The 27,213-nt window shown below is 41.1% G+C and overlaps 1 long non-coding RNA gene across 2 annotated transcripts in view; it reads left to right on the plus strand.

Moving 5' to 3' along the window:
- The window catches only part of LOC137522008 (uncharacterized), a 291,997-nt gene that overhangs the window by 28,838 nt on the left and 235,946 nt on the right, over window positions 1–27,213 (plus strand). For both annotated transcript variants that reach the window (XR_011022251.1, XR_011022250.1), the window contains one exon: window positions 7,383–7,468. This is a non-coding gene — a long non-coding RNA (uncharacterized lncRNA). The remainder of the gene's footprint in view (window positions 1–7,382; window positions 7,469–27,213) is intronic.

A 27,213-nucleotide genomic window follows, 5' to 3' on the forward strand; every position in this document is an offset into this window, starting at 1 on the left:
GATCATTTAGAATATACTAGGGAAGGGAGAGGGTACAAGATACATGATCATGTGGTTTGGACTGGTTAGGTAGGCCCAGTAATACAAGTACGAGGCAGTCATAGGAAAGGAGCACAGGATCATGTAGAATACACTAGGGAAGGGAGAGGGTACAAGATACATGACCATGTGATTTGGGCTGGTTAGGTAGGTCCAGTAATACAAGTACGAGGCTGTCATAGGACAGGAGCACACGACCATGTAGAGTACACTAGGGAAGGGAGAGGGTACAAGATACATGACCATGTGATTTGGGCTGGTTAGGTAGGCCCAGTAATACAAGTACGAGGCTGTCATAGGAAAGGAGCACACGATCATGTAGAATACACTATGGAAGGGAGAGGGTACAAGATATATGATCATGTGATTTGGGCTGGTTAGGTAGGTCCAGTAATACAAGTAGAGGCTGTAATAGGAAAGAAGCACACAATCATGTAGATACACTAGGGAAGGGAGAGGGAACAAGATACATGAGCATGTGATTTAGGCTGGTTAGGTAGGTCCAGTAATACAAGTACGAGGCTGTCATAGGAAAGGAGCACACGATCATGTAGAATACACTAGAGAAGGGAGAGGGTACAAGATATATGATCATGTGATTTGGGCTGGTTAGGTAGGTCCAGTAATACCAGTACAGGCTGTCATAGGAAAGGAGCACATGATCATGTAGAATACACTAGGGAAGGGAGAGGGTACAAGAGACATGATCCTGTGATTTGGACTGGTTAGGTAGGTCCAGTAATACAAGTACGAGGCTGTCATAGGAAAGGAGCACACGTTCATGTAGAATACACTAGGGAAGGGAGAGGGTACAAGATACAGGATCATGTGATTTGGGCTGGTTAGGTAGGTCCAGTAATACAAGTACAAGGCTGTCATAGGAAAGGAGCACACAATCATGTAGAATACACTAGGGAAGGGAGAGGGTACAAGATACATGATCATGTGATTTGGGCTGGTTAGGTAGGTCCAGTAATACAAGTACAGGCTGTCATAGGAAAGGAGCACACAATCATGTAGAATACACTAGTGAAGGGAGAGGGTACAAGAGACATGATCATGTGATTTGGGCTGGTTAGGTAGGTCCAGTAATACAAGTACAAGGCTGCCATAGGAAAGGAGCACAGGATCATGTAGAATACACTAGGGAAGGGAGAGGGTACAAGATACATGATCATGTGATTTGGGCTGGTTAGGTAGGTCCAGTAATACAAGTACAGGCTGTCATAGGAAAGGAGCACACAATCATGTAGAATACACTAGTGAAGGGAGAGGGTACAAGATATATGATCATGTGATTTGGGCTGGTTAGGTAGGTCCAGTAATACCAGTACAGGCTGTCATAGGAAAGGAGCACATGATCATGTAGAATACACTAGGGAAGGGAGAGGGTACAAGAGACATGATCCTGTGATTTGGACTGGTTAGGTAGGTCCAGTAATACAAGTACGAGGCTGTCATAGGAAAGGAGCACACGATCATGTAGAATACACTAGGGAAGGGAGAGGGTACAAGATACAGGATCATGTGATTTGGGCTGGTTAGGTAGGTCCAGTAATACAAGTACAAGGCTGTCATAGGAAAGGAGCACACAATCATGTAGAATACACTAGGGAAGGGAGAGGGTACAAGATACATGATCATGTGATTTGGGCTGGTTAGGTAGGTCCAGTAATACAAGTACAGGCTGTCATAGGAAAGGAGCACACAATCATGTAGAATACACTAGTGAAGGGAGAGGGTACAAGAGACATGATCATGTGATTTGGGCTGGTTAGGTAGGTCCAGTAATACAAGTACAAGGCTGCCATAGGAAAGGAGCACAGGATCATGTAGAATACACTAGGGAAGGGAGAGGGTACAAGATACATGATCATGTGATTTGGGCTGGTTAGGTAGGTCCAGTAATACAAGTACAGGCTGTCATAGGAAAGGAGCACACAATCATGTAGAATACACTAGTGAAGGGAGAGGGTACAAGATATATGATCATGTGATTTGGGCTGGTTAGGTAGGTCCAGTAATACAAGTACAGGCTGTCATAGGAAAGGAGCACACAATCATGTAGAATACACTAGGGAAGGGAGAGGGTACAAGATACATGATCATGTGATTTGGGCTGGTTAGGTAGGTCCAGTAATACAAGTACGAGGCTGTCATAGGAAAGGAGCACACGATCATGTAGAATACACTGGGGAAGGGAGAGGGTACAAGATATATGATCATGTGATTTGGGCTGGTTAGGTAGGTCCAGTAATACAAGTACAGGCTGTCATAGGAAAGGAGCACACGGTCATGTAGAATACACTAGGGAAGGAAGAGGGTACAAGATACATGATCATGTGATTTGGGCTGGTTAGGTAGGTCCAGTAATACAAGTACGAGGCTGTCATAGGAAAGGAGCACACGATCATGTAGAATACACTGGGGAAGGGAGAGGGTACAAGATATATGATCATGTGATTTGGGCTGGTTAGGTAGGTCCAGTAATACAAGTACAGGCTGTCATAGGAAAGGAGCACACGGTCATGTAGAATACACTAGGGAAGGGAGAGGGTACAAGATACATAATCATGTGATTTGGGCTGGTTAGGTAGGTCCAGTAATACAAGTACAAGGCTGCCATAGGAAAGGAGCACAGGATCATATAGAATACACTAGGGAAGGGAGAGGGTACAAGATACATGATCATGTGATTTGGGCTGGTTAGGTAGGCCCAGTAATACAAGTACAGGCTGTCATAGGAAAGGAGCACACAATAATGTATAATATGCTTTGGAAGGAATATTGTACTGAAATCTAACTGTAAATAAATAATATTATTTGTAATTATATGGATTTCTGCAAACATTTCTCATAAAATTTGATCTGATTTTCATCTAAGTCACAACAATAGACAATCACAGTCTGCTTAAATGAATTAAATGTTTCCATGTTTTTATTGAACACACCATGTAAACATTCACAGTGCAGGTGGAAAAGGCTTGTGAGCCCCCTAGACCAATGACCTCTCCAAGAGCTAATTGGAGTGAGGTGTCAGCCAGCTGGAATCCAATCCATGAGATGAGATTGGAGGTGTTGGTTACAGCTGCCCTGCCCTATAAAAAACACACACACCAGATTTGGGTTTGCTTTTCCCAAGAAGCATTGCCTGATGTGAATGATGCTGCGCACAAAAGAGCTCTCAGAAGACCTACCATTAAGAATTGTTGACTTGCATAAAGCTGGAAAGGGTTATGAAACCAAAGTTGAGTTGTTTGTAAGAAACACACAACATTATGTATGGAGAAAACGAGGCACGGCACACCAACATCAAAACCTCATCCCAACTGTGAAGTATGGTGGTGGGGGCGTCATGGTTTGGGGCTGCTTTGCTGCGTCAGGGCCTGGATGGAGTGCTATCATTGAAGGAAAAATGAATTCTCAAGTTTAACAAGACATTTTGCAGGAGAACTTAAAGAGATACTGTGATCAAGAATTGAACTTTATCCCAATCAGTAGCTGATACCCCCTTTCCTATGAGAAATCTATTATTGTGGTGAAACCCCTCCCACAGGAAACTCTGAGGACCGTGGTACTCCTGGCAGTTTCCTATCTGTGAACCTTGTTGCATTGTGGGAAATAGGTGCTTACAGCTGTTTCCAACTGCCAAAAAAGCATGCAGCAGCTACATCACCTGCCAGCAGTAATAATGTCACCATGTACTAAATGTCAGAATGTAAATCAGGGATTTAAAAGATTTTACAATGGGCAAACACTGACTAAAATAATTTATACATAATTATTGTAAAAATGAAGCCCTTTTTTTATTACATTATTTTCACTGGAGTTCCTCTTTAAGGCCATCTGTCCACCAGCTGAAGCTCAGCAGAAGATGGGTGTTGCCACAGGTCAACGACCCAAAGCAGAGAAGTAAATCAACAGAATGGCTTTAACAGAAGAAACAATGGCCTCAATTCACTAAGCTTATCTCCTGTCTTTAATAACTCTTCTAGAGTTGTTACCATGGTGATAAGGCATGTAGTATTCAGGAAACATTTTACCTCAGGCAAACCTAAAGTTAACTCTTCTGTCTTTAAGTTAACTCTTTAATCCTTAAAATAACTCCAGAGTTAAAGACAGGCTGTTCATTAACTGCATGTGAAATTAACTACAGAGGAGGTAACGTAAGGAATGAAGAGATAAGATAACTCTCTCACTGTGTGGAGGTAAGTTTTCTCTTGCCTTATTATCTCCAGCATGATCTTAGTAAATTGAGGCCTATGTCTTCTGGAGTGGCCCAGTAAGAGTCCTGACCACAACCTGACTGAGATGCTGGGGCATGAGCTCAAGAAAGTGATTTACACCAGACATTCCAAGAACATTGCTGAACTGAAACAGTGCTGTAAAGAGGAATGGTGAAGAATTACTGCTGACCGTTGTGCATGTCCAATCTGCAACTACAGGAAAAGTTTGGACTGTGACTGTTCAATAAAAACATGGAAACATTTCATTATTTGTGAGGTATTAGTTTCCGCAGATGTGATGGTCTGTTCACAAACAACAATAGGATTGGGTAATGAACATATACAAACACTGGGACAGCAAACAGACCCTAAACAGCCCTTCCTAAGCAGTACTTATACTGTAGTACCTAAAATCATTTGTATTGAGTAATATAAAAATAAAATACCACAACCAAACCTATAATATGGGGGATAATTGTCAGGTAATCACATGAAAAGGACAGTGAAACGCCTTGCCAATACCGTAGTACATGCGCAACGACGTTCAAAATTGAACTGTAAAGATGCCAACTGTTTTAGAAAGTCATCCAAATACAGTTATTCATAATAATGTATAAAACAGAAAACCGAGACATAGGCGTATCTAGAGGGGTGCAAGCATGGCCCATGCCATGGGCACCACAACACCGTGGGCGACATGGCAGCCCCCTATTCCCTTGTTGTTACTTACACTTAGGGGCTAACTCTAGCAACCTATACTGGGGGGCTACTTATACGGAGGGGGGAGACTCGTCTTATTCACTATGCTGAGAGGGCAACCTAATCTGGTTGACTACCTACACTGGGAGGGCTACCTCTGGCTACCTATACTAGGGGGCGACTTCTGACTATCTGGCTACATATACCGGGTGGCTAACGCTGGTGACCTATACTAGGGGGCGACTTCTGACTATCTGGCTACATATACCGGGTGGCTAACGCAGGTGACCTATACTAGGGGGCAACCTCTGACTATCTGGCTACATATACCGGGTGGCTAACGCAGGTGACCTATACTAGGGGGCGACCTCTGACTATCTGGCTACATATACCGGGTGGCTAACGCAGGTGACCTATACTAGGGGGCAACCTCTGACTATCTGGCTACATATACCAGGTGGCTAACGCAGGTGACCTATACTGGGGGCGACTTCTGACTATCTGGCTACATATACCGGGTGGCTAACGCAGGTGACCTATACTAGGGGGCAACCTCTGACTATCTGGCTACATATACCGGGTGGCTAACGCAGGTGACCTATACTGGGGGCGACCTCTGATTAACAGTACTGGGGGCTAATTCTCTCTACACATACTGGGGGCACCTCTGGCTATCTATACTGAGGTGGACACCTTTGGATATCCATACTGGAGAGAAACCTTCAGTATGGATAAGGGGCACAATTGGATATGTGGTGCAAATACATATTGGCCGCAATTTCACTGTTTGCCATAGGCGCTTTGTCACCCAGATACGCCCCTGAACCGAGAGCCCAATATAGTGCAGTATGTATTGGAATAAAGGAGAAATATGAATCGTAAGTATTTATACTTCCAAACCCGGGTTACCGCTAAGGCAACCACTGTGGAGGCAGGTGGGGAGTTTAGGCCTGTCCCCACTCAGGACTAAGAAGTCGCTCTCTGTGGATAGGAGAAAATGAGGGTGTAACGCCCCTCCACCAGGGGTGGACTTCTTGAATTGTAAAATGGCCAGAGGCGCCAAAAGGATAAACATTCGCTAAAATTGTTAAAGTTCAGGAGGCGGTGGTGGACCAGCCAACCTAAAACAGATAGATGCTGTCGCTTGAGGTATTAAAAAATTTATTCACATACTCCTAAAAATAACTGGCAACGCGTTTCGCAGGCACAACCCTGCTTCATCAGGCAATAAACAGGAGTATCACACTGAAAATAACAGAGACAAAAAGCATATTCAGATGGCTGTGTGTGATGTTAATGTGTTAATCATATGTGGTTGTATCTTAAGAGATTAGTACTGAGTGTCATGACTGTTTGTGAATGAACATGCAGTATGATAATGTGCATAGTATGGCATAAACTTACATATTGTGTAATAAACACCGTTTGGTAAAACATTTTCATACACACACACATTATATATATATATATATATATATATATATATATATATATATATATATATATATATATATATATATATATATATATATATATATATATATATATATATATATATATATATATATATATATACACATACACACATATGCGTACATGCATACACATGCACGCAGACATGCACATACCCGTAAAAATGCTTACTTTTACAGTAGCAGATAGGGGTGATATTGATTGCAAGGGGAGAGGGGGCTGGAAATCTTCAGATAAGGTGCAACAAATGTGTTAGGGATAGTGAGGTGTATTATAACAAAGAGGGGTATACAGGTGCTGCATGGTAATAAACACATAATATTATTGAATGAAAAAACACACTTACCAGCCAGGGGTCCAATATAAGCTTGGCACCTCTGTGCTGGTCTTGCTGAAATGGCGTGTTATATAGTAAAGCTAATTGACAATGATTCAATCAGTGACGTCTGTGGGAGTGGGTGTGGGCTGCTGTCGGGCTAGTGGCCAATGAGGGAAGGGTGGGCGGGATTGCCCAATTGAACTATGTGTAGTGCGACTATAACGTCGCGTCATATAAATAGGGCTGTGCGACGATACCGTCGCACCCATAAGGGTAATTGCGCATGTGTAAGGTACAGTGATCATGCGCGTGGTATGCAAATTAATGGCTGAATGTCTCCAGCCAATGTGTGCGCCGGCGTGTGCGTCACATCCGGTTTCAGTCTCCCCATTTTTGTTTCGGGAAAGGAGAAAGGGGGTTTATTATTTCCCTAGGGCATCGAAATAAAAACATACCTATACTAAAATACATGTCTTAAAAAGGGTGGTTTTCCATAATCCTTGTTATATTGAAATTTCTATTAGGTGTATTGTTATTGTAGATGACTACTGACACCTAGTGGTGTGAAAATAGAGTACATGCTGGAAATTCTGAATTATGATGGTACTATTGTATGTGTATTGCAGAAACGTTTGGCACAATGATGATCGATTAACAAGAAGATAAAATATATAAGAAGATAAATGAACACGAAAATAAACATATGGATTAGGTACATGTTATTAAAACTTGAATGTGGAACAACTAATGCAGGTCCAAACGAAGCGCCCAACTCGGGGGGCCCGGAATGTATTGTTTATAACCGAATGACCATTTATGATGGAGTGTATAAAAATAAATAAAAAGAGAAGTAAAGAGGGGGGGGGGGGGGGGTTGTGGAAAGATAAAAACACAGACATTTGCACACAAATGAAAACAATACAAAAAGGACATATAAAATATACAAACGTATTGACATAAGTGATAGTAGTAATAAAAAGAGAGGACAGGTTAAAAAGAGAAGAGCCTCTACTGTGGGTATTGTGGATTAGTACATTTTTCTCCAGCAGTTCGTTTAGACCATCCGGAGTTGAGACCATCCGGAGTTGAGACCATCCGGAGTTGAGACCATCCGGAGTTTTGAGTATCTGTATTCAATACATTGCTCGTTTTCTTAAAAGATCAAAAGAATCTGACCGGTTGTGGGGAATGGACTCAATGAGTGTGATCTGAAAGAATTCAGGATTGCTGTCGTGATGAGTGGTGACGCGACACACTGTGGAGGGGATATTTATTGAGTATATATTTCTTTTATGCTGTCCTATTCTGCTTCTGGCTGGTTGGGTGGTTCTGGCCACATACTGAAGCTGTCACTGGCAAGAGATGACATAGATATTGTATCTTGATTCGCAGGAAATGCTCTCTCTGTGATGTGATATTCTGTATTGGTAACCAGAGATACAAAAGACTGAGTGCGGTGGATAGATTTACAAGCCAGGCATCTCTTGTGGTTGCAGGCAGGGCAACCGGGTGACAGGGTGGTGTCTGTGGGTTATTGGCGTAGTCTGTCGGCGGCTAGGATACTGCGAAGATTTGGGGCGCGTCTATATGTGACGGCGGGCTTGGAAGGTATAATGGATCGGAGTTGGGGGTTCTGCAAGACGATCTCCCACCTGTTGTTCAGGATATTGCGATAATATAACAATGTGCACACAGTCCTCATGAATAGTATTTACAGACAGCCACCCCCATACACAAAACGTCACCCCTCACAATTCAACATGTTTCCAATATTAACATAATTTAGTTTTCATCAGGAAATAAAAACTAAACACACTGCAGTGCTCAATAGTGCATAATAACAGTGATATAGAGTATAGCCCAAGTCAGAGCCAACACAGTTCCCCTTCATTAATCTCTGTCCCCGTGTGAGTGATCACAGGCTTCAGTGAGATGTCGTCATCATTTATGTCCGGCGGAAACCATGCCGCATCGCTCCCTATTTAGCGTACTACAGGGACGCAATAGGAAGTAATGTACTAGGACATTGTGGCCAAACAGTAAAATTACACCTACACACAAATATATATATTTTAGAAAAGACCCACAGATACATTTAAAATTAACACTTAACCCTACCTCCCACACCATGCCATAATCACCCAATTTATTTTTTTTTGCATTAAAAAAAAAATTACGTATTAAAAAAAATACATAAATAATTACCTTAGGGACTGAACTTTTTTAATATGTATGTCACAAGAATATATTACTGTTAATTTTTTAGCTATGAGCTTCTAAATAGTGATGGATGCAAAAATTGAAAAAAGTCACTTTTATTTCCAAATAAAATATTGGTGCCATACATTGTACAGGGGAAATATTTTCAATGCTGCAATAACCGGGACAAAGGGGCAAATAAAAAGTGTGGGTTTTAATTATGGTAGTATGTATTATTTTAAAACTATAATGGCCGAAATCTGAGAAATAATGAATTTTTTGAGAAAAAATATTTTCTAGTTTTTCCTGTTAAAATTCACTTAGGATAAAATAATTCTTAGCAAAAAGTACCACCCAAAGAAAGCCTAATTGGTGGCGAAAAAAACAAGATATATACTGTATATTGGCCAGTCAACTTATATCTTATAGGGTAGGGGCAGGTGGCATTGCTTTTGAGTGCCTAGCTCTGAGGGCCCCATCAAAATTCTCCCATCGGGCCCTATAATCTCTAGCTCCGCCTCTGACGGTACCCTGCTTTCCTCCTGCTTCATCCTACTGAGTGTAGAGAGCTTGTGTTCTTTCTCCAGCATTTCACCAGAAACGTGAGTGTGCTGCGCACAGACTGAACTGGATATTACATTAATAAGCAGGATGGCTGCATCCAGGACCAGCTGACTGTCACCAGGGGAGGACTGGGATTGTCACATAGATGAGACAATAACAGATTTTTCATTATATATAATACCAGGCTGTAATTCTGCTTTAAATAAAATAATTCATATTGCTACTTCTAGACAGCTGTATCACATTTGTTCCAGTCCTCATTGCACTGGTAAATCTGTGACCCAGACCACGTTCTGTGGCAGGACACTATTCAATATGGCGTTTTATCAAGCGGTTTACGTTTTTCCTATACTTAACATTGGAGGCAGAAACGCCTCCGAAATCCCCAAAAAGTGCAGCAGCCCGGGAGTATGTGTTTCTACAAACCGCCTACCGCTCTGGTGTGCACCAGCCCATTGAGATACATTACCCTAGCGGATCCGCACCCGCAAGCTGTTCTAAAAACACGACCGAACCGCTCGGTGTGCACTAGGCCTACTGGATGCTGTCCTCACTATAATGGCACACAAGGAAATCCTGCCTCTGCTTAGAACATCTAACGTCTGTACAGGGCTCTAGAGAAGTCTGTCTGCAGAGCAGTTTTCTCCGATAACTAATCAGAGGCTATAAAACTAACATGTGATGAAGACAAACATTCCTGACAGCAGGAAAGAGACTCAGTCATCATTACTCTGTATGGGCGCTAAATAAACTGAGAGGCGGAGCTTAATAAACTGAAAGGGAGGCAGCAGATGCCAGACAGTTTAATCTGCAAACCTAGAATTTAACCCCTGAAACTTAAATAAGAATATAGAATTCCAAGAGAGCCCTCCTCAGGATGACTTCTATAGATAAAGCTGTGTGTCCCATCTGTTTACTGTAACGTGAGGTTCACTCTGAGATATTGCGATGGAAATGGTAATTCTATTCCCATTCGCGGGAGCACGCCTCAGGCAGCCACAGCAGCACAGCCTATCTGGATGAACATATTCGTGGTTAAATCTACTGTATATACTCGCATATCAGCTGACCTGCGTATAAGCCGAGTACCCACTTTCCCCTTAGAAACCAGGAAAAAGTGACTCCTGTATAAGCCCCTCCCCAGTATAGCCCCCTCCACTGTAGCCAGATGTGCCCCCAGTACAAGTCAGCCCTCTCCCCATAGCCAGATGTGCCCCAAGGATGATATAATTGTATCTCAAGACACCCCTAAGTGGCGTCATAGATATGAGACACAGTGATTGCCACACAGGAAGAATCCCCGATCATTGCACCACTGACACATTGCTCGCACGCTCCGCCCCACAAGCTGGGGGACACGAGAAGTCCTGAGCAGCGCATTCTGCACACCATGCTGCAGGGGATGGGGGAGCACGGACACAGCAGGGAGTCAGGGGACACAGGTCATCCTGAGCAGCGCACTCAGCACACCATGCTGCAGGGGATGGGGGAGCACGGACACAGCAGGGAGTCAGGGGACACAGGTCATCCTGAGCAGCGCACTCAGCACACCATGCTGCAGGGGATGGGGGAGCACGGACACAGCAGGGAGTCAGGGGATACAGGTCATCCTGAGCAGCGCACTCAGCACACCATGCTGCAGGGGATGGGGGAGCACGGACACAGCAGGGAGTCAGGGGATACAGGTCATCCTGAGCAGCGCACTCAGCACACCATGCTGCAGGGGATGGGGGAGCACGGACACAGCAGGGAGTCAGAGGACACAGGTCATCCTCAGCAGAGCACTCTGCACACCATGCTGCAGGGGATGGGGGAGCACGGACACAGCAGGGAGTCAGGGGACACAGGTCATCCTCAGCAGCGCACTCTGCACACCATGCTGCAGGGGATGGGGGAGCACGGACACAGCAGGGAGTCAGGGGACACAGGTAGTCCTCAGCAGCGCACTCAGCACACCATGTTGCGGGGGATGGGGGAGCACAGACACAGCAGGGAGGCAGCTGGTAAGAGCAGGATATCTAGTGCACGAACCTTACACTCCTCTGCCAGTAACACAACCTGCTCCACCATCCATTCTGCTCCACTGACTCACATATAAGCCGAGGGCGGTAACTTTTCAGCACATTATTTTGTGCTTAAGGATTAGACTTATACGCCAGTATATAAGGTATTTTCAATTCCTGGAGTTCAGCTTTAAATACTCGGTGAAGAAGTAACTTGTTTACTTCCAGCTCTGGCTGTTTGAATAAAGCAGCTCTGCAGTGTTTCACCGCCGGGGATCTGTTCCCAGGAATGAGATTTCCTAGAACTCGGGGTACACATTTAGCATAATAGAGCTCCTATTACCGTTTACTGCGCTTGGCATGGATGAGAAGGAGATGGACGCTCAGCAGCCAGGAGAGCCAGGCCTGTAAAGTTATGTCACTGCTGGCTGCCGGTCTCCTCCAGCCCTGCAAGAGTTCATGGCCTGCGCAAACCATTACTAGTACAACAGCAAAACCTAATACTGCAGCAACTGCCATTCTATTCACGCCGATACAGGGTCATCCAGGCAATAAGGATTATGTATTTATATAGCACTGACATCTCCTGCAGCACATTACAGAGTACATAGTCATGTCACTGACTGTCCTCAGAGGAGCTCACAATCTAATCCTACCAGAGTCATAGTCTAATGTCCTACCATATTATTATTATGTATTTATATAGCACTGACATCTTCTGCAGCACATTACAGAGTACATAGTCATGTCACTGACTGTCCTCAGAGGACCTCACAGTCTAATCCTACCATAGTCATAGTCTAATGTCCTACCATATTATTATTATGTATTTATATAGCACTGACATCTCCTGCAGCACTGTACAGAGTACATAGTCATATCACTGACTGTCCTCAGAGGAGCTCACTATCTAATCCTACCATAGTCATAGTCTAATGTCCTACCATATTATTATTATGTAATTATATAGCACTGACATCTTCTGCAGCACTTTACAGAGTACATAGTCATGTCACTGACTGTCCTCAGAGGAGCTCACACTCTAATCCTACCATAGTCATAGTGTAATGTCCTACCATATTATTATTATGTATTTATATAGCACTGACATCTTCTGCAGCACTGTACACAGTACATAGTCATGCCACTGACTATCCTCAGAGGAGCTCACACTCTAATCCTACCATAGTCATAGTGTAATGTCCTACCATATTATTATTATGTAATTATATAGCACTGACATCTTCTGCAGCACTGTACAGAGTACATAGTCATATCACTGACTGTCCTCAGAGGAACTCACAATCTAATCCTACCATAGTCATAGTCTAATATCCTGCCATATTATTATTATTATGTATTTATATAGCACTGATATCTTCTGCAGCACATTACAGAGTACATAGTCATGTCACTGACTGTCCTCAGAGGAGCTCACACTCTAATCTTACCATAGTCATAGCCTAATGTCCTACCATATTATTATTATGTATTTATATAGCACTGACATCTTCTGCAGCACATTACAGAGTACATAGTCATGTCACTGACTGTCCTCAGAGGACCTCACAGTCTAATCCTACCATAGTCATAGTCTAATGTCCTACCATATTATTATTATGTATTTATATAGCACTGACATCTCCTGCAGCACTGTACAGAGTACATAGTCATATCACTGACTGTCCTCAGAGGAGCTCACTATCTAATCCTACCATAGTCATAGTCTAATGTCCTACCATATTATTATTATGTAATTATATAGCACTGACATCTTCTGCAGCACTTTACAGAGTACATAGTCATGTCACTGACTGTCCTCAGAGGAGCTCACACTCTAATCCTACCATAGTCATAGTGTAATGTCCTACCATATTATTATTATGTATTTATATAGCACTGACATCTTCTGCAGCACTGTACACAGTACATAGTCATGCCACTGACTATCCTCAGAGGAGCTCACACTCTAATCCTACCATAGTCATAGTGTAATGTCCTACCATATTATTATTATGTAATTATATAGCACTGACATCTTCTGCAGCACTGTACAGAGTACATAGTCATATCACTGACTGTCCTCAGAGGAACTCACAATCTAATCCTACCATAGTCATAGTCTAATATCCTGCCATATTATTATTATTATGTAATTATATAGCACTGACATCTTCTGCAGCACATTACAGAGTACATAGTCATGTCACTGACTGTCCTCAGAGGAGCTCACAATCTAATCCTACCATAGTCATAGCCTAATGTCCTACCATATTATTATTATGTATTTATATAGCACTGACATCTTCTGCAGCACATTACAGAGTACATAGTCATGTCACTGACTGTCCTCAGATGAGCTCACACTCTAATCCTACCATAGTCATAGCCTAATGTCCTACCATATTATTATTATGTATTTATATAGCACTGACATCTCCTGCAGCACATTACAGAATACATAGTCATGTCACTGACTGTCCTAAGAGGAGCTCACACTCTAATCCTACCATAGTCATAGTGTAATGTCCTACCATATTATTATTATGTAATTATATAGCACTGACATCTTCTGCAGCACTGTACAGAGTACATAGTCATATCACTGACTGTCCTCAGAGGAACTCACAATCTAATCCTACCATAGTCATAGTCTAATATCCTGCCATATTATTATTATTATGTATTTATATAGCACTGATATCTTCTGCAGCACATTACAGAGTACATAGTCATGTCACTGACTGTCCTCAGAGGAGCTCACACTCTAATCTTACCATAGTCATAGTGTAATGTCCCAGTCCTACCATATTATCATTATTATTATTATGTATTTATATAGCACTGACATGTTCTGCAGCGCATTACAGAGTACATAGTCATGTCACTGACTGTCCTCAGAGGAGCTCACACTCTAATCCCACCATAGTCATAGTCTAATGTCCTCCCATATTATTATTATGTATTTATATAGCACTGACATCTCCTGTAGCACATTACAGAGTACATAGTCATGTCACTGACTGTCCTCAGAGGAGCTCACAATCTAATCTCACCATAGTCATAGTCTAAAGTCCTACCATATTATTATTATTCTGTGATTATGTAGCACTGACATCTTCTGGAGCACATTACAGAGTACATAGTCATGTCACTGACTGTCCTCAGAGGAGCTCACAATCTAATCCTACCATAGTCATAGTCTAATATCCTGCCATATTATTATTATTATTATGTATTTATATAGAACTGACATCTCCTGCAGCACATTACAGAGTACATAGTCATGTCACTGACTGTCCTTAGAGGAGCTCTCACTCTAATCCTACCATAGTCATTGTCTAATGTCCTACCATATTATTATTATGTATTTATATAGCACTGCCATCTTCTGCAGCACATTAGAGTACATAGTCATGTCACTGACTGTCCTCAGAGGAGCTCACACTCTAATCCTACCATAGTCATAGCCTAATGTCCTACCATATTATTATTATGTATTTATATAGCACTGACATCTTCTGCAGCACATTACACAGTACATAGTCATGTCACTGACTGTCCTCAGAGGAGCTCACACTCTAATCCTACCATAGTCATAGTGTAATGTCCTACCATATTATTATTATGTATTTATATAGCACTGACATCTTCTGCAGCACATTACACAGTACATAGTCATGTCACTGACTGTCCTAAGAGGAGCTCACACTCTAATCCTACCATAGTCATAGCCTAATGTCCTACTATATTATTATTATGTATTTATGTAGCACTGACATCTTCTGCAGCACATTACAGAGTACATAGTCATGTCACTGACTGTCCTCAGAGGAGCTCACACTCGAATCTTACCATAGTCATAGTGTAATGTCCTACCATATTATTATTATGTATTTATATATCACTGACATCTTCTGCAGGACATTACAGAGTACATAGTCATCTCACTGACTGTCCTCAGAAGAGCTCACACTCTAATCCTACCATAGTCATAGCCTAATGTCCTACCATATTATTATTATGTATTTATATAGCACTGCCATCTTCTGCAGCACTTTACAGAGTACATAGTCATGTCACTGACTGTCCTTAGAGGAGCTCTCACTCTAATCCTACCATAGTCATTGTCTAATGTCCTACTACATTATTGTTATGTATTTATATAGCACTGACATCTCCTGCAGCACTGTACAGAGTACATAGTCATGTCACTGACTGTCCTCAGAGGAGCTCACAATCTAATCCTACCATAGTCATAGTGTAATGTCCTACCATATTATTATTATGTATTTATATAGCACTGACATCTCCTGCAGCACATTACAGAGTACATAGTCATGTCACTGACTGTCCTCAGAGGAGCTCACACTGTAATCCTACCATAGTCATAGTCTAATGTCCTACTACATTATTGTTATGTATTTATATAGCACTGACATCTCCTGCAGCACTGTACAGAGTACATAGTCATGTCACTGACTGTCCTCAGAGGAGCTCACAATCTAATCCTACCATAGTCATAGTGTAATGTCCTACCATATTATTATTATGTATTTATATAGCACTGACATCTCCTGCAGCACTGTACAGAGTACATAGTCATGTCACTGACTGTCCTCAGAGGAGCTCACAATCTAATCCTACCGTAGTCATAGTCTAATGTCCTACCATATTATTATTATGTATTTATATAGCACTGACATCTTCTGCAGCACATTACAGAGTACATAGCCATGTCACTGACTGTCCTCAGAGGAGCTCACAATCTAATCCCTACCATAGTCATAATCTAATGTCCTACCATATTGTTATTATGTATTTATATAGCACGGACATCTTCTGCAGCACAGAGTACATAGTCATGTCACTGACTGTCCTCAGAGGAGCTCACACTCTAATCCTGCCATAGTCATAGTGTAATGTCCTACCATATTATTATTATGTATTTATATAGCACTGACATCTTCTGCAGCACTGTACAGAGTACATAGTCATGTCACTGACTGTCCTCAGAGGAGCTCACACTCTAATCCTACCATAGTCATAGCCTATTGTCCTACCATATTATTATTATGTATTTATATAGCACTGACATCTTCTGCAGCACATTACAGAGTACATAGTAATGTCACTGACTGTCCTCAGAGGAGCTCACAATCTAATCCTACCATAGTCATAGTGTAATGTCCTCCCATATTATTATTATGTATTTATATAGCACTGACATCTCCTGCAGCACTGTACAGAGTACAAAGTCATGTCACTGACTGTCCTCAGAGGAGCTCACAATCTAATCCTGCCATAGTCATAGTCTAATCTCCTACCATATTATTATTATGTATTTATATAGCACTGACATCTCCTGCAGCACATTACAGAGTACATAGTCATGTCACTGACTGTCCTCAGAGGAGCTCACACTCTAATCCTACCATAGTCATAGTCTAATGTCCTACCATATTAATATGTATTTATATAGCACTGACATCTTCTGCAGCACATTACAGAGTACATAGTCATGTCACTGACTTGTCTCAGAGGAGCTCACAATCTAATCCCTACCATAGTCATAGTCTAATGTCCTACCATATTATTATTATGTATTTATATAGCACTGACATCTCCTGCAGCACTGTACAGAGTACATAGTCATGTCACTGACTGTCCTCAGAGGAGCTCACACTCTAATCCTACCATAGTCATAGTCCAATGTCCTACCATATTATTATTATGTATTTATATAGCACTGACATCTCCTGCAGCACTGTACAGAGTACATAGTCATGTCATTGACTGTCCTCAGAGGAGCTCACACTCTAATCCTACCATAGTCATAGTGTAATGTCCTACCATATTATTATGTATTTATATAGCACTGACATCTTCTGCAGCACATTACAGAGTACATAGTCATGTCACTGACTTGTCTCAGAGGAGTTCACAATCTAATCCTACCATTGTCATAGTCTGATGTCCTACCATATTATTATTATGTATTTATATAGCACTGACATCTCCTGCAGCACATTACAGAGTACATAGTCATGTCACTGACTGTCCTCAGAGGAGCTCACACTCTAATCCTACCATAGTCACAGTCTAATGTCCTCCCATATTATTATTATGTATTTATATAGCAGTGACATCTTCTGCAGCACATTACAGAGTACATAGTCATGTCACTGACTGTCCTCAGAGGAGCTCACATTCTAATCCTACCATACTCATAGTCTAATGTCCTACCATATTATTATTATGTATTTATATAGCACTGACATCTCCTGCAGCACATTACAGAGTACATAGTCATGTCACTGACTGTCCTCAGAGGAGCTCACAATCTAATCCTACCATAGTCACAGTCTAATGTCCTCCCATATTATTATTATGTATTTATATAGCAGTGACATCTTCTGCAGCACATTACAGAGTGCATAGTCATGTCACTGACTGTCCTCAGAGGAGCTCACACTCTAATCCTACCATAGTCACAGTGTAATGTCCTACCATATTATTATTATGTATTTATATAGCACTGACATCTCCTGCACCACATTACAGAGTACATATTCATGTCACTGACTGTCCTCAGAGGAGCTCACAATCTAATCCTACCATAGTCATAGTGTAATGTCCTACCATATTATTATTATGTATTTATATAGTACTGACATCTTCTGCAGCACTGTACAGAGTACATAGTCATGTCACTGACTGTCCTCAGAGGAGCTCACACTCTAATCCTACCATAGTCATAGCCTAATGTCCTACCATATTATTATTATGTATTTATATAGCACTGACATCTTCTGCAGCACATTACAGAGTACATAGTAATGTCACTGACTGTCCTCAGAGGAGCTCACAATCTAATCCTACCATAGTCATAGTGTAATGTCCTCCCATATTATTATTATGTATTTATATAGCACTGCCATCTCCTGCAGCACTGTACAGAGTACAAAGTCATGTCACTGACTGTCCTCAGAGGAGCTCACAATCTAATCCTGCCATAGACATAGTCTAATGTCCTACCATATTATTATTATGTATTTATATAGCACTGACATCTCCTGCAGCACATTACAGAGTACATAGTCATGTCACTGACTGTCCTCAGAGGAGCTCACACTCTAATCCTACCATAGTCATAGTCTAATGTCCTACCATATTATTATTATGTATTTATATAGCACTGACATCTTCTGCAGCACATTACAGAGTACATAGTCATGTCACTGACTGTCCTCAGAGGAGCTCACAATCTAATCCCTACCATAGTCATAGTCTAATGTCCTACCATATTATTATTATGTATTTATATAGCACTGACATCTCCTGCAGCACATTACAGAGTACATAGTCATGTCACTGACTGTCCTCAGAGGAGCTCACAATCTAATCCTACCATAGTCACAGTCTAATGTCCTCCCATATTATTATTATGTATTTATATAGCAGTGACATCTTCTGCAGCACATTACAGAGTGCATAGTCATGTCACTGACTGTCCTCAGAGGAGCTCACACTCTAATCCTACCATAGTCACAGTGTAATGTCCTACCTTATTATTATTATGTATTTATATAGCACTGACATCTCCTGCACCACATTACAGAGTACATATTCATGTCACTGACTGTCCTCAGAGGAGCTCACAATCTAATCCTACCATAGTCATAGTGTAATGTCCTACCATATTATTATTATGTATTTATATAGTACTGACATCTTCTGCAGCACTGTACAGAGTACATAGTCATGTCACTGACTGTCCTCAGAGGAGCTCACACTCTAATCCTACCATAGTCATAGTGTAATGTCCTCCCATATTATTATTATGTATTTATATAGCACTGACATCTCCTGCAGCACTGTACAGAGTACAAAGTCATGTCACTGACTGTCCTCAGAGGAGCTCACAATCTAATCCTGCCATAGTCATAGTCTAATGTCCTACCATATTATTATTATGTATTTATATAGCACTGACATCTCCTGCAGCACATTACAGAGTACATAGTCATGTCACTGACTGTCCTCGGAGGAGCTCACACTCTAATCCTACCATAGTCATAGTCTAATGTCCTACCATATTATTATTATGTATTTATATAGCACTGACATCTTCTGCAGCACATTACAGAGTACATAGTCATGTCACTGACTGTCCTCAGAGGAGCTCACAATCTAATCCCTACCATAGTCATAGTCTAATGTCCTACCATATTATTATTATGTATTTATATAGCACTGACATCTCCTGCAGCACATTACAGAGTACATAGTCATGTCACTGACTGTCCTCAGAGGAGCTCACAATCTAATCCTACCATAGTCACAGTCTAATGTCCTCCCATATTATTATTATGTATTTATATAGCAGTGACATCTTCTGCAGCACATTACAGAGTGCATAGTCATGTCACTGACTGTCCTCAGAGGAGCTCACACTCTAATCCTACCATAGTCACAGTGTAATGTCCTACCATATTATTATTATGTATTTATATAGCACTGACATCTCCTGCAGCACTGTACAGAGTACATAGTCATGTCACTGACTGTCCTCAGAGGAGCTCACACTCTAATCCTACCATAGTCATAGCCTAATGTCCTACCATATTATTATTATGTATTTATATAGCACTGACATCTTCTGCAGCACATTACAGAGTACATAGTAATGTCACTGACTGTCCTCAGAGAAGCTCACAATCTAATCCTACCATAGTCATAGTGTAATGTCCTCCCATATTATTATTATGTATTTATATAGCACTGACATCTCCTGCAGCACTGTACAGAGTACAAAGTCATGTCACTGACTGTCCTCAGAGGAGCTCACAATCTAATCCTGCCATAGTCATAGTCTAATGTCCTACCATATTATTATTATGTATTTATATAGCACTGACATCTCCTGCAGCACATTACAGAGTACATAGTCATGTCACTGACTGTCCTCAGAGGAGCTCACACTCTAATCCTACCATAGTCATAGTGTAATGTCCTACCATATTAATATGTATTTATATAGCACTGACATCTTCTGCAGCACATTACAGAGTACATAGTCATGTCACTGACTTGTCTCAGAGGAGTTCACAATCTAATCCTACCATTGTCATAGTCTGATGTCCTACCATATTATTATTATGTATTTATATAGCACTGACATCTCCTGCAGCACATTACAGAGTACATAGTCATGTCACTGACTGTCCTCAGAGGAGCTCACACTCTAATCCTACCATAGTCACAGTCTAATGTCCTCCCATATTATTATTATGTATTTATATAGCAGTGACATCTTCTGCAGCACATTACAGAGTACATAGTCATGTCACTGACTGTCCTCAGAGGAGCTCACATTCTAATCCTACCATACTCATAGTCTAATGTCCTACCATATTATTATTATGTATTTATATAGCACTGACATCTCCTGCAGCACATTACAGAGTACATAGTCATGTCACTGACTGTCCTCAGAGGAGCTCACAATCTAATCCTACCATAGTCACAGTCTAATGTCCTCCCATATTATTATTATGTATTTATATAGCAGTGACATCTTCTGCAGCACATTACAGAGTGCATAGTCATGTCACTGACTGTCCTCAGAGGAGCTCACACTCTAATCCTACCATAGTCACAGTGTAATGTCCTACCATATTATTATTATGTATTTATATAGCACTGACATCTCCTGCACCACATTACAGAGTACATATTCATGTCACTGACTGTCCTCAGAGGAGCTCACAATCTAATCCTACCATAGTCATAGTGTAATGTCCTACCATATTATTATTATGTATTTATATAGTACTGACATCTTCTGCAGCACTGTACAGAGTACATAGTCATGTCACTGACTGTCCTCAGAGGAGCTCACACTCTAATCCTACCATAGTCATAGCCTAATGTCCTACCATATTATTATTATGTATTTATATAGCACTGACATCTTCTGCAGCACATTACAGAGTACATAGTAATGTCACTGACTGTCCTCAGAGGAGCTCACAATCTAATCCTACCATAGTCATAGTGTAATGTCCTCCCATATTATTATTATGTATTTATATAGCACTGCCATCTCCTGCAGCACTGTACAGAGTACAAAGTCATGTCACTGACTGTCCTCAGAGGAGCTCACAATCTAATCCTGCCATAGACATAGTCTAATGTCCTACCATATTATTATTATGTATTTATATAGCACTGACATCTCCTGCAGCACATTACAGAGTACATAGTCATGTCACTGACTGTCCTCAGAGGAGCTCACACTCTAATCCTACCATAGTCATAGTCTAATGTCCTACCATATTATTATTATGTATTTATATAGCACTGACATCTTCTGCAGCACATTACAGAGTACATAGTCATGTCACTGACTGTCCTCAGAGGAGCTCACAATCTAATCCCTACCATAGTCATAGTCTAATGTCCTACCATATTATTATTATGTATTTATATAGCACTGACATCTCCTGCAGCACATTACAGAGTACATAGTCATGTCACTGACTGTCCTCAGAGGAGCTCACAATCTAATCCTACCATAGTCACAGTCTAATGTCCTCCCATATTATTATTATGTATTTATATAGCAGTGACATCTTCTGCAGCACATTACAGAGTGCATAGTCATGTCACTGACTGTCCTCAGAGGAGCTCACACTCTAATCCTACCATAGTCACAGTGTAATGTCCTACCTTATTATTATTATGTATTTATATAGCACTGACATCTCCTGCACCACATTACAGAGTACATATTCATGTCACTGACTGTCCTCAGAGGAGCTCACAATCTAATCCTACCATAGTCATAGTGTAATGTCCTACCATATTATTATTATGTATTTATATAGTACTGACATCTTCTGCAGCACTGTACAGAGTACATAGTCATGTCACTGACTGTCCTCAGAGGAGCTCACACTCTAATCCTACCATAGTCATAGTGTAATGTCCTCCCATATTATTATTATGTATTTATATAGCACTGACATCTCCTGCAGCACTGTACAGAGTACAAAGTCATGTCACTGACTGTCCTCAGAGGAGCTCACAATCTAATCCTGCCATAGTCATAGTCTAATGTCCTACCATATTATTATTATGTATTTATATAGCACTGACATCTCCTGCAGCACATTACAGAGTACATAGTCATGTCACTGACTGTCCTCGGAGGAGCTCACACTCTAATCCTACCATAGTCATAGTCTAATGTCCTACCATATTATTATTATGTATTTATATAGCACTGACATCTTCTGCAGCACATTACAGAGTACATAGTCATGTCACTGACTGTCCTCAGAGGAGCTCACAATCTAATCCCTACCATAGTCATAGTCTAATGTCCTACCATATTATTATTATGTATTTATATAGCACTGACATCTCCTGCAGCACATTACAGAGTACATAGTCATGTCACTGACTGTCCTCAGAGGAGCTCACAATCTAATCCTACCATAGTCACAGTCTAATGTCCTCCCATATTATTATTATGTATTTATATAGCAGTGACATCTTCTGCAGCACATTACAGAGTGCATAGTCATGTCACTGACTGTCCTCAGAGGAGCTCACACTCTAATCCTACCATAGTCACAGTGTAATGTCCTACCATATTATTATTATGTATTTATATAGCACTGACATCTCCTGCAGCACTGTACAGAGTACATAGTCATGTCACTGACTGTCCTCAGAGGAGCTCACACTCTAATCCTACCATAGTCATAGCCTAATGTCCTACCATATTATTATTATGTATTTATATAGCACTGACATCTTCTGCAGCACATTACAGAGTACATAGTAATGTCACTGACTGTCCTCAGAGAAGCTCACAATCTAATCCTACCATAGTCATAGTGTAATGTCCTCCCATATTATTATTATGTATTTATATAGCACTGACATCTCCTGCAGCACTGTACAGAGTACAAAGTCATGTCACTGACTGTCCTCAGAGGAGCTCACAATCTAATCCTGCCATAGTCATAGTCTAATGTCCTACCATATTATTATTATGTATTTATATAGCACTGACATCTCCTGCAGCACATTACAGAGTACATAGTCATGTCACTGACTGTCCTCAGAGGAGCTCACACTCTAATCCTACCATAGTCATAGTGTAATGTCCTACCATATTAATATGTATTTATATAGCACTGACATCTTCTGCAGCACATTACAGAGTACATAGTCATGTCACTGACTTGTCTCAGAGGAGTTCACAATCTAATCCTACCATTGTCATAGTCTGATGTCCTACCATATTATTATTATGTATTTATATAGCACTGACATCTCCTGCAGCACATTACAGAGTACATAGTCATGTCACTGATTGTCCTCAGAGGAGCTCACAATCTAATCCTACCATAGTCACAGTCTAATGTCCTAACATATTATTATTATGTATTTATATAGCACTGACATCTCCTGCAGCACATTACAGAGTACATAGTCATGTCACTGACTGTCCTCAGAGGAGCTCACAATCTAATCCTACCATAGTCACAGTCTAATGTCCTACCATATTATTATTATGTATTTATATAGCACTGACATCTCCTGCAGCACTGTACAGAGTACATAGTCATGTCACTGACTGTCCTCAGAGGAGCTCACAATCTAATCCTATTATAGTCACAGTCTAATGTCCTACTATATTATTATTATGTATTTATATAGCACTGACCTCTTCTGCAGCACATTACAGAGTACATAGTCATGTCACTGACTGTCCTCAGAGGAGCTCACAATCTAATCCTACCATAGTCATAGTCTAATGTCCTACCATATTATTATTATGTATTTATATAGCACTGACATCTTCTGCAGCACATTACAGAGTACATAGTCATGTCACTGACTGTCCTCAGAGGAGCTCACACTCTAATCCTACCATAGTCATAGTCTAATGTCCTACCATATTATTATTACTAGCTGATTGCCCGGCGTTGCCCGGGAATGTATTTGGCTGGTGTTGGCTCCGCCCACTTTTTCTAACCCTAACATACAATTACTCAATGACCAAGTTTGTGAGCTTTTGGGGTCTTTGGCATCAGTAATTTGCATTGAAATGAAACAAATCTGATTGGCTGTTTGTGGCTCCACCCCATTTCTGAATTTGAACCCCAGTGACCCAATAACCAACTGTACCAGGTTTGAGGCCCGTGCCCTTGAAAAGCAATAGGTGAAGTTTGATTCACTTTTGTAGGCTCCACCCACTTTTCTGAATATTAATCCCAGTCACCCAGTGACCAACTGCGCAAAGTTTAAAAACCCTACCATGAACAGTGTAAGAATGGCTGCTGTTTACATTTTCCCAGTGAAATTTGTATTTGTCTCCACCCACTGATGACCCGGCGTTGCCCATTTATGTATTTGGCTGGTGTTGGCTCCGCCCACTTTCTAACACTAACGCACAAACACTCAATGACCAAGTTTGTGAGCTTTGGGGTCCTTGGCATCAATAATTTGTATATTCCCATAGAAATTAAATCAGATACGCTGTTTGTGGCTCTGCCCCTCTCCAGCATTTGAACCCCAGTCACCCAATGACCAATTGTAGCAGGTTTGAGGCATCTGCTATTAACAGTGTAAAAATGGCAGCAATTTAAATATTCCACTTGAAAATCAACAGGTGAATTTTGATTGGCTATTATAAGCTCCACCCACTTCCCTGAATATTAATCTGTCACTCAGTGACCATCTGGGCAAAGATTGGGAACCCTGAAATAAACAGTGTAAGAAGGGCTGCAGTTTACACTTTCCCAGTGAAATTTGTTTTTGGCTCCACCCACTTTTTGCAACCTGGAAACAAAGTCACTACTCAATGCCCAAGTTTGTGAGCTTTGGGGTCCTTGGCAACAATAATTTGTATTTTCCCATGAAATGAAACAAATCTGATTCACTGTTTGTGGCTCTGTCCCCTTTTCTGAATTTGAACCTCAGTGACCCAATGACCAACTGTACCAGGTTTGAGGCTTGTGCCATTAACAGTGCAAGAATGGCAGCAATTTTAATATTCTCCTTGAAAAGTGACATGTGATTTTTGATTGGCATGTTTAGGCTCCACCCACTTTTCTGAATATTAATCCCAGTCACCCAGTAACCAGCTATGCTAAGTTTGAGAACCCTGCCATTAACAGTGAAGAAGGGCTGCAGTTTACAATTTCCCAGAAAAATCTGTTTTTAACTCCACCCACTTTTTGTAACCTTGACACACAGTCACTACTCAATGACCAAGTTTGTGAGCTTTTGGGATCCTGGCATCAAAATTGTGCTAATGGAAGCAGTTTATACAGCAAAGAAATCTGGCTGTTTTTGGCTCCGCCCCTTTTCTGAATTTGAACCCCAAACACTTAACGACCGACTGCAGCAGGTTTGAGGCCTCTGCTATTAACATTGTGAGAATGGCTGCAGTTTCAATATTCCCCTTGAAAATCAATAGGTGAATTTTGATTGGCTCTTGTAGGCTCCACCTACTTTTCCGAATATTAATCCTAGTCACCTAGTGACCAACTGTGGGAAGTTTGAGAACCCTGCCAGTAACAGTGTAAGAAAATCTGCAGTTTACATTTTCCCATGTAAAAAGTTAGTTGTTTTTGGCTCCGCCCACTATTTCTAGCCTTGACATACAGTCACTTAATGACCAAGTTTATGAGCTTTGGGGTCCTTGGCATCAATAAGTTGCATTTTACCACTGAAATGAAACAAATCTGATTGGCTGTTTTTGGCCCGCTCCCTTCAGAATTTAAATTTCAGTCTCCCAGTGACTGACTGTAGCAGATTTTAGACCTCTGCCATTAAGAGTGTAAGAATGGCAGCAATGTAAATATTCCCCTTGAAAATCAAAAGGTGAATTTTGATTGGCTGCTGTAGGCTCCACCCACTTTTCTGAATATTAGTCCCAGTCACCAAGTGGTCAACTGTGTCACGTTTGAGAACCCTGCCAATAAGAGACCGGCTGAAATCAATCTAACAAATCTGATTGGCTGTTTGTGGCTCCACCCCTTTAGTGAATTTGGACCCCAGTCACCCAATGACTGACTGTATCAGGTTTGAGGCATCTGCCATTAACAGTGTAAGAATGGCAGCAATGTAAATATTCCCCTTGAAAATCAATAGGTACATTTTGATTGGCTGTTGTAGGCTCCACCCACATTTCTGAATATTCATCCCAGTCACCCAGTGGCCAATTGTGTAAAGTTTGGGAACCCTGCCATGTTAAAAATGTAGTTGTTGGCACCGCCCACTTTTTCAAACCTTGACATACAGTCACTCAGTTATCAAGTTTATCAGCTTTGGGGTCCTTGGTATCAATACTTTGTATATTCCCATTGAAAAATAAACAAATCTGGCTGTTTGTGGCTCTGCCCCCTTCCTGAATTTGGGCCCCAGTCACCCAGTGACCAACTGTACCAGGTTTGAGGCATCTGCTATTAACAGTATAAGAGAATGGTAGCAGATTAAATATTCCCTTTGAAAATCAAAAGGTGAATTTTTATTGGCTGTTGTAGGCTCCACCCACCTTCCAAAATCTTAATCTCAGTCACCCAGTGACCAACTGTGCAAAGTTTGAGAACCCTGCCATTAACTGTGTAAGAATGGCTGCAGTTTATATTTTCCCAGTAAAAGT

The sequence above is a fragment of the Hyperolius riggenbachi genome, chromosome 6 (assembly GCF_040937935.1).
Source record: "Hyperolius riggenbachi isolate aHypRig1 chromosome 6, aHypRig1.pri, whole genome shotgun sequence".
NCBI classification, from domain to species: Eukaryota; Metazoa; Chordata; class Amphibia; order Anura; family Hyperoliidae; genus Hyperolius; species Hyperolius riggenbachi.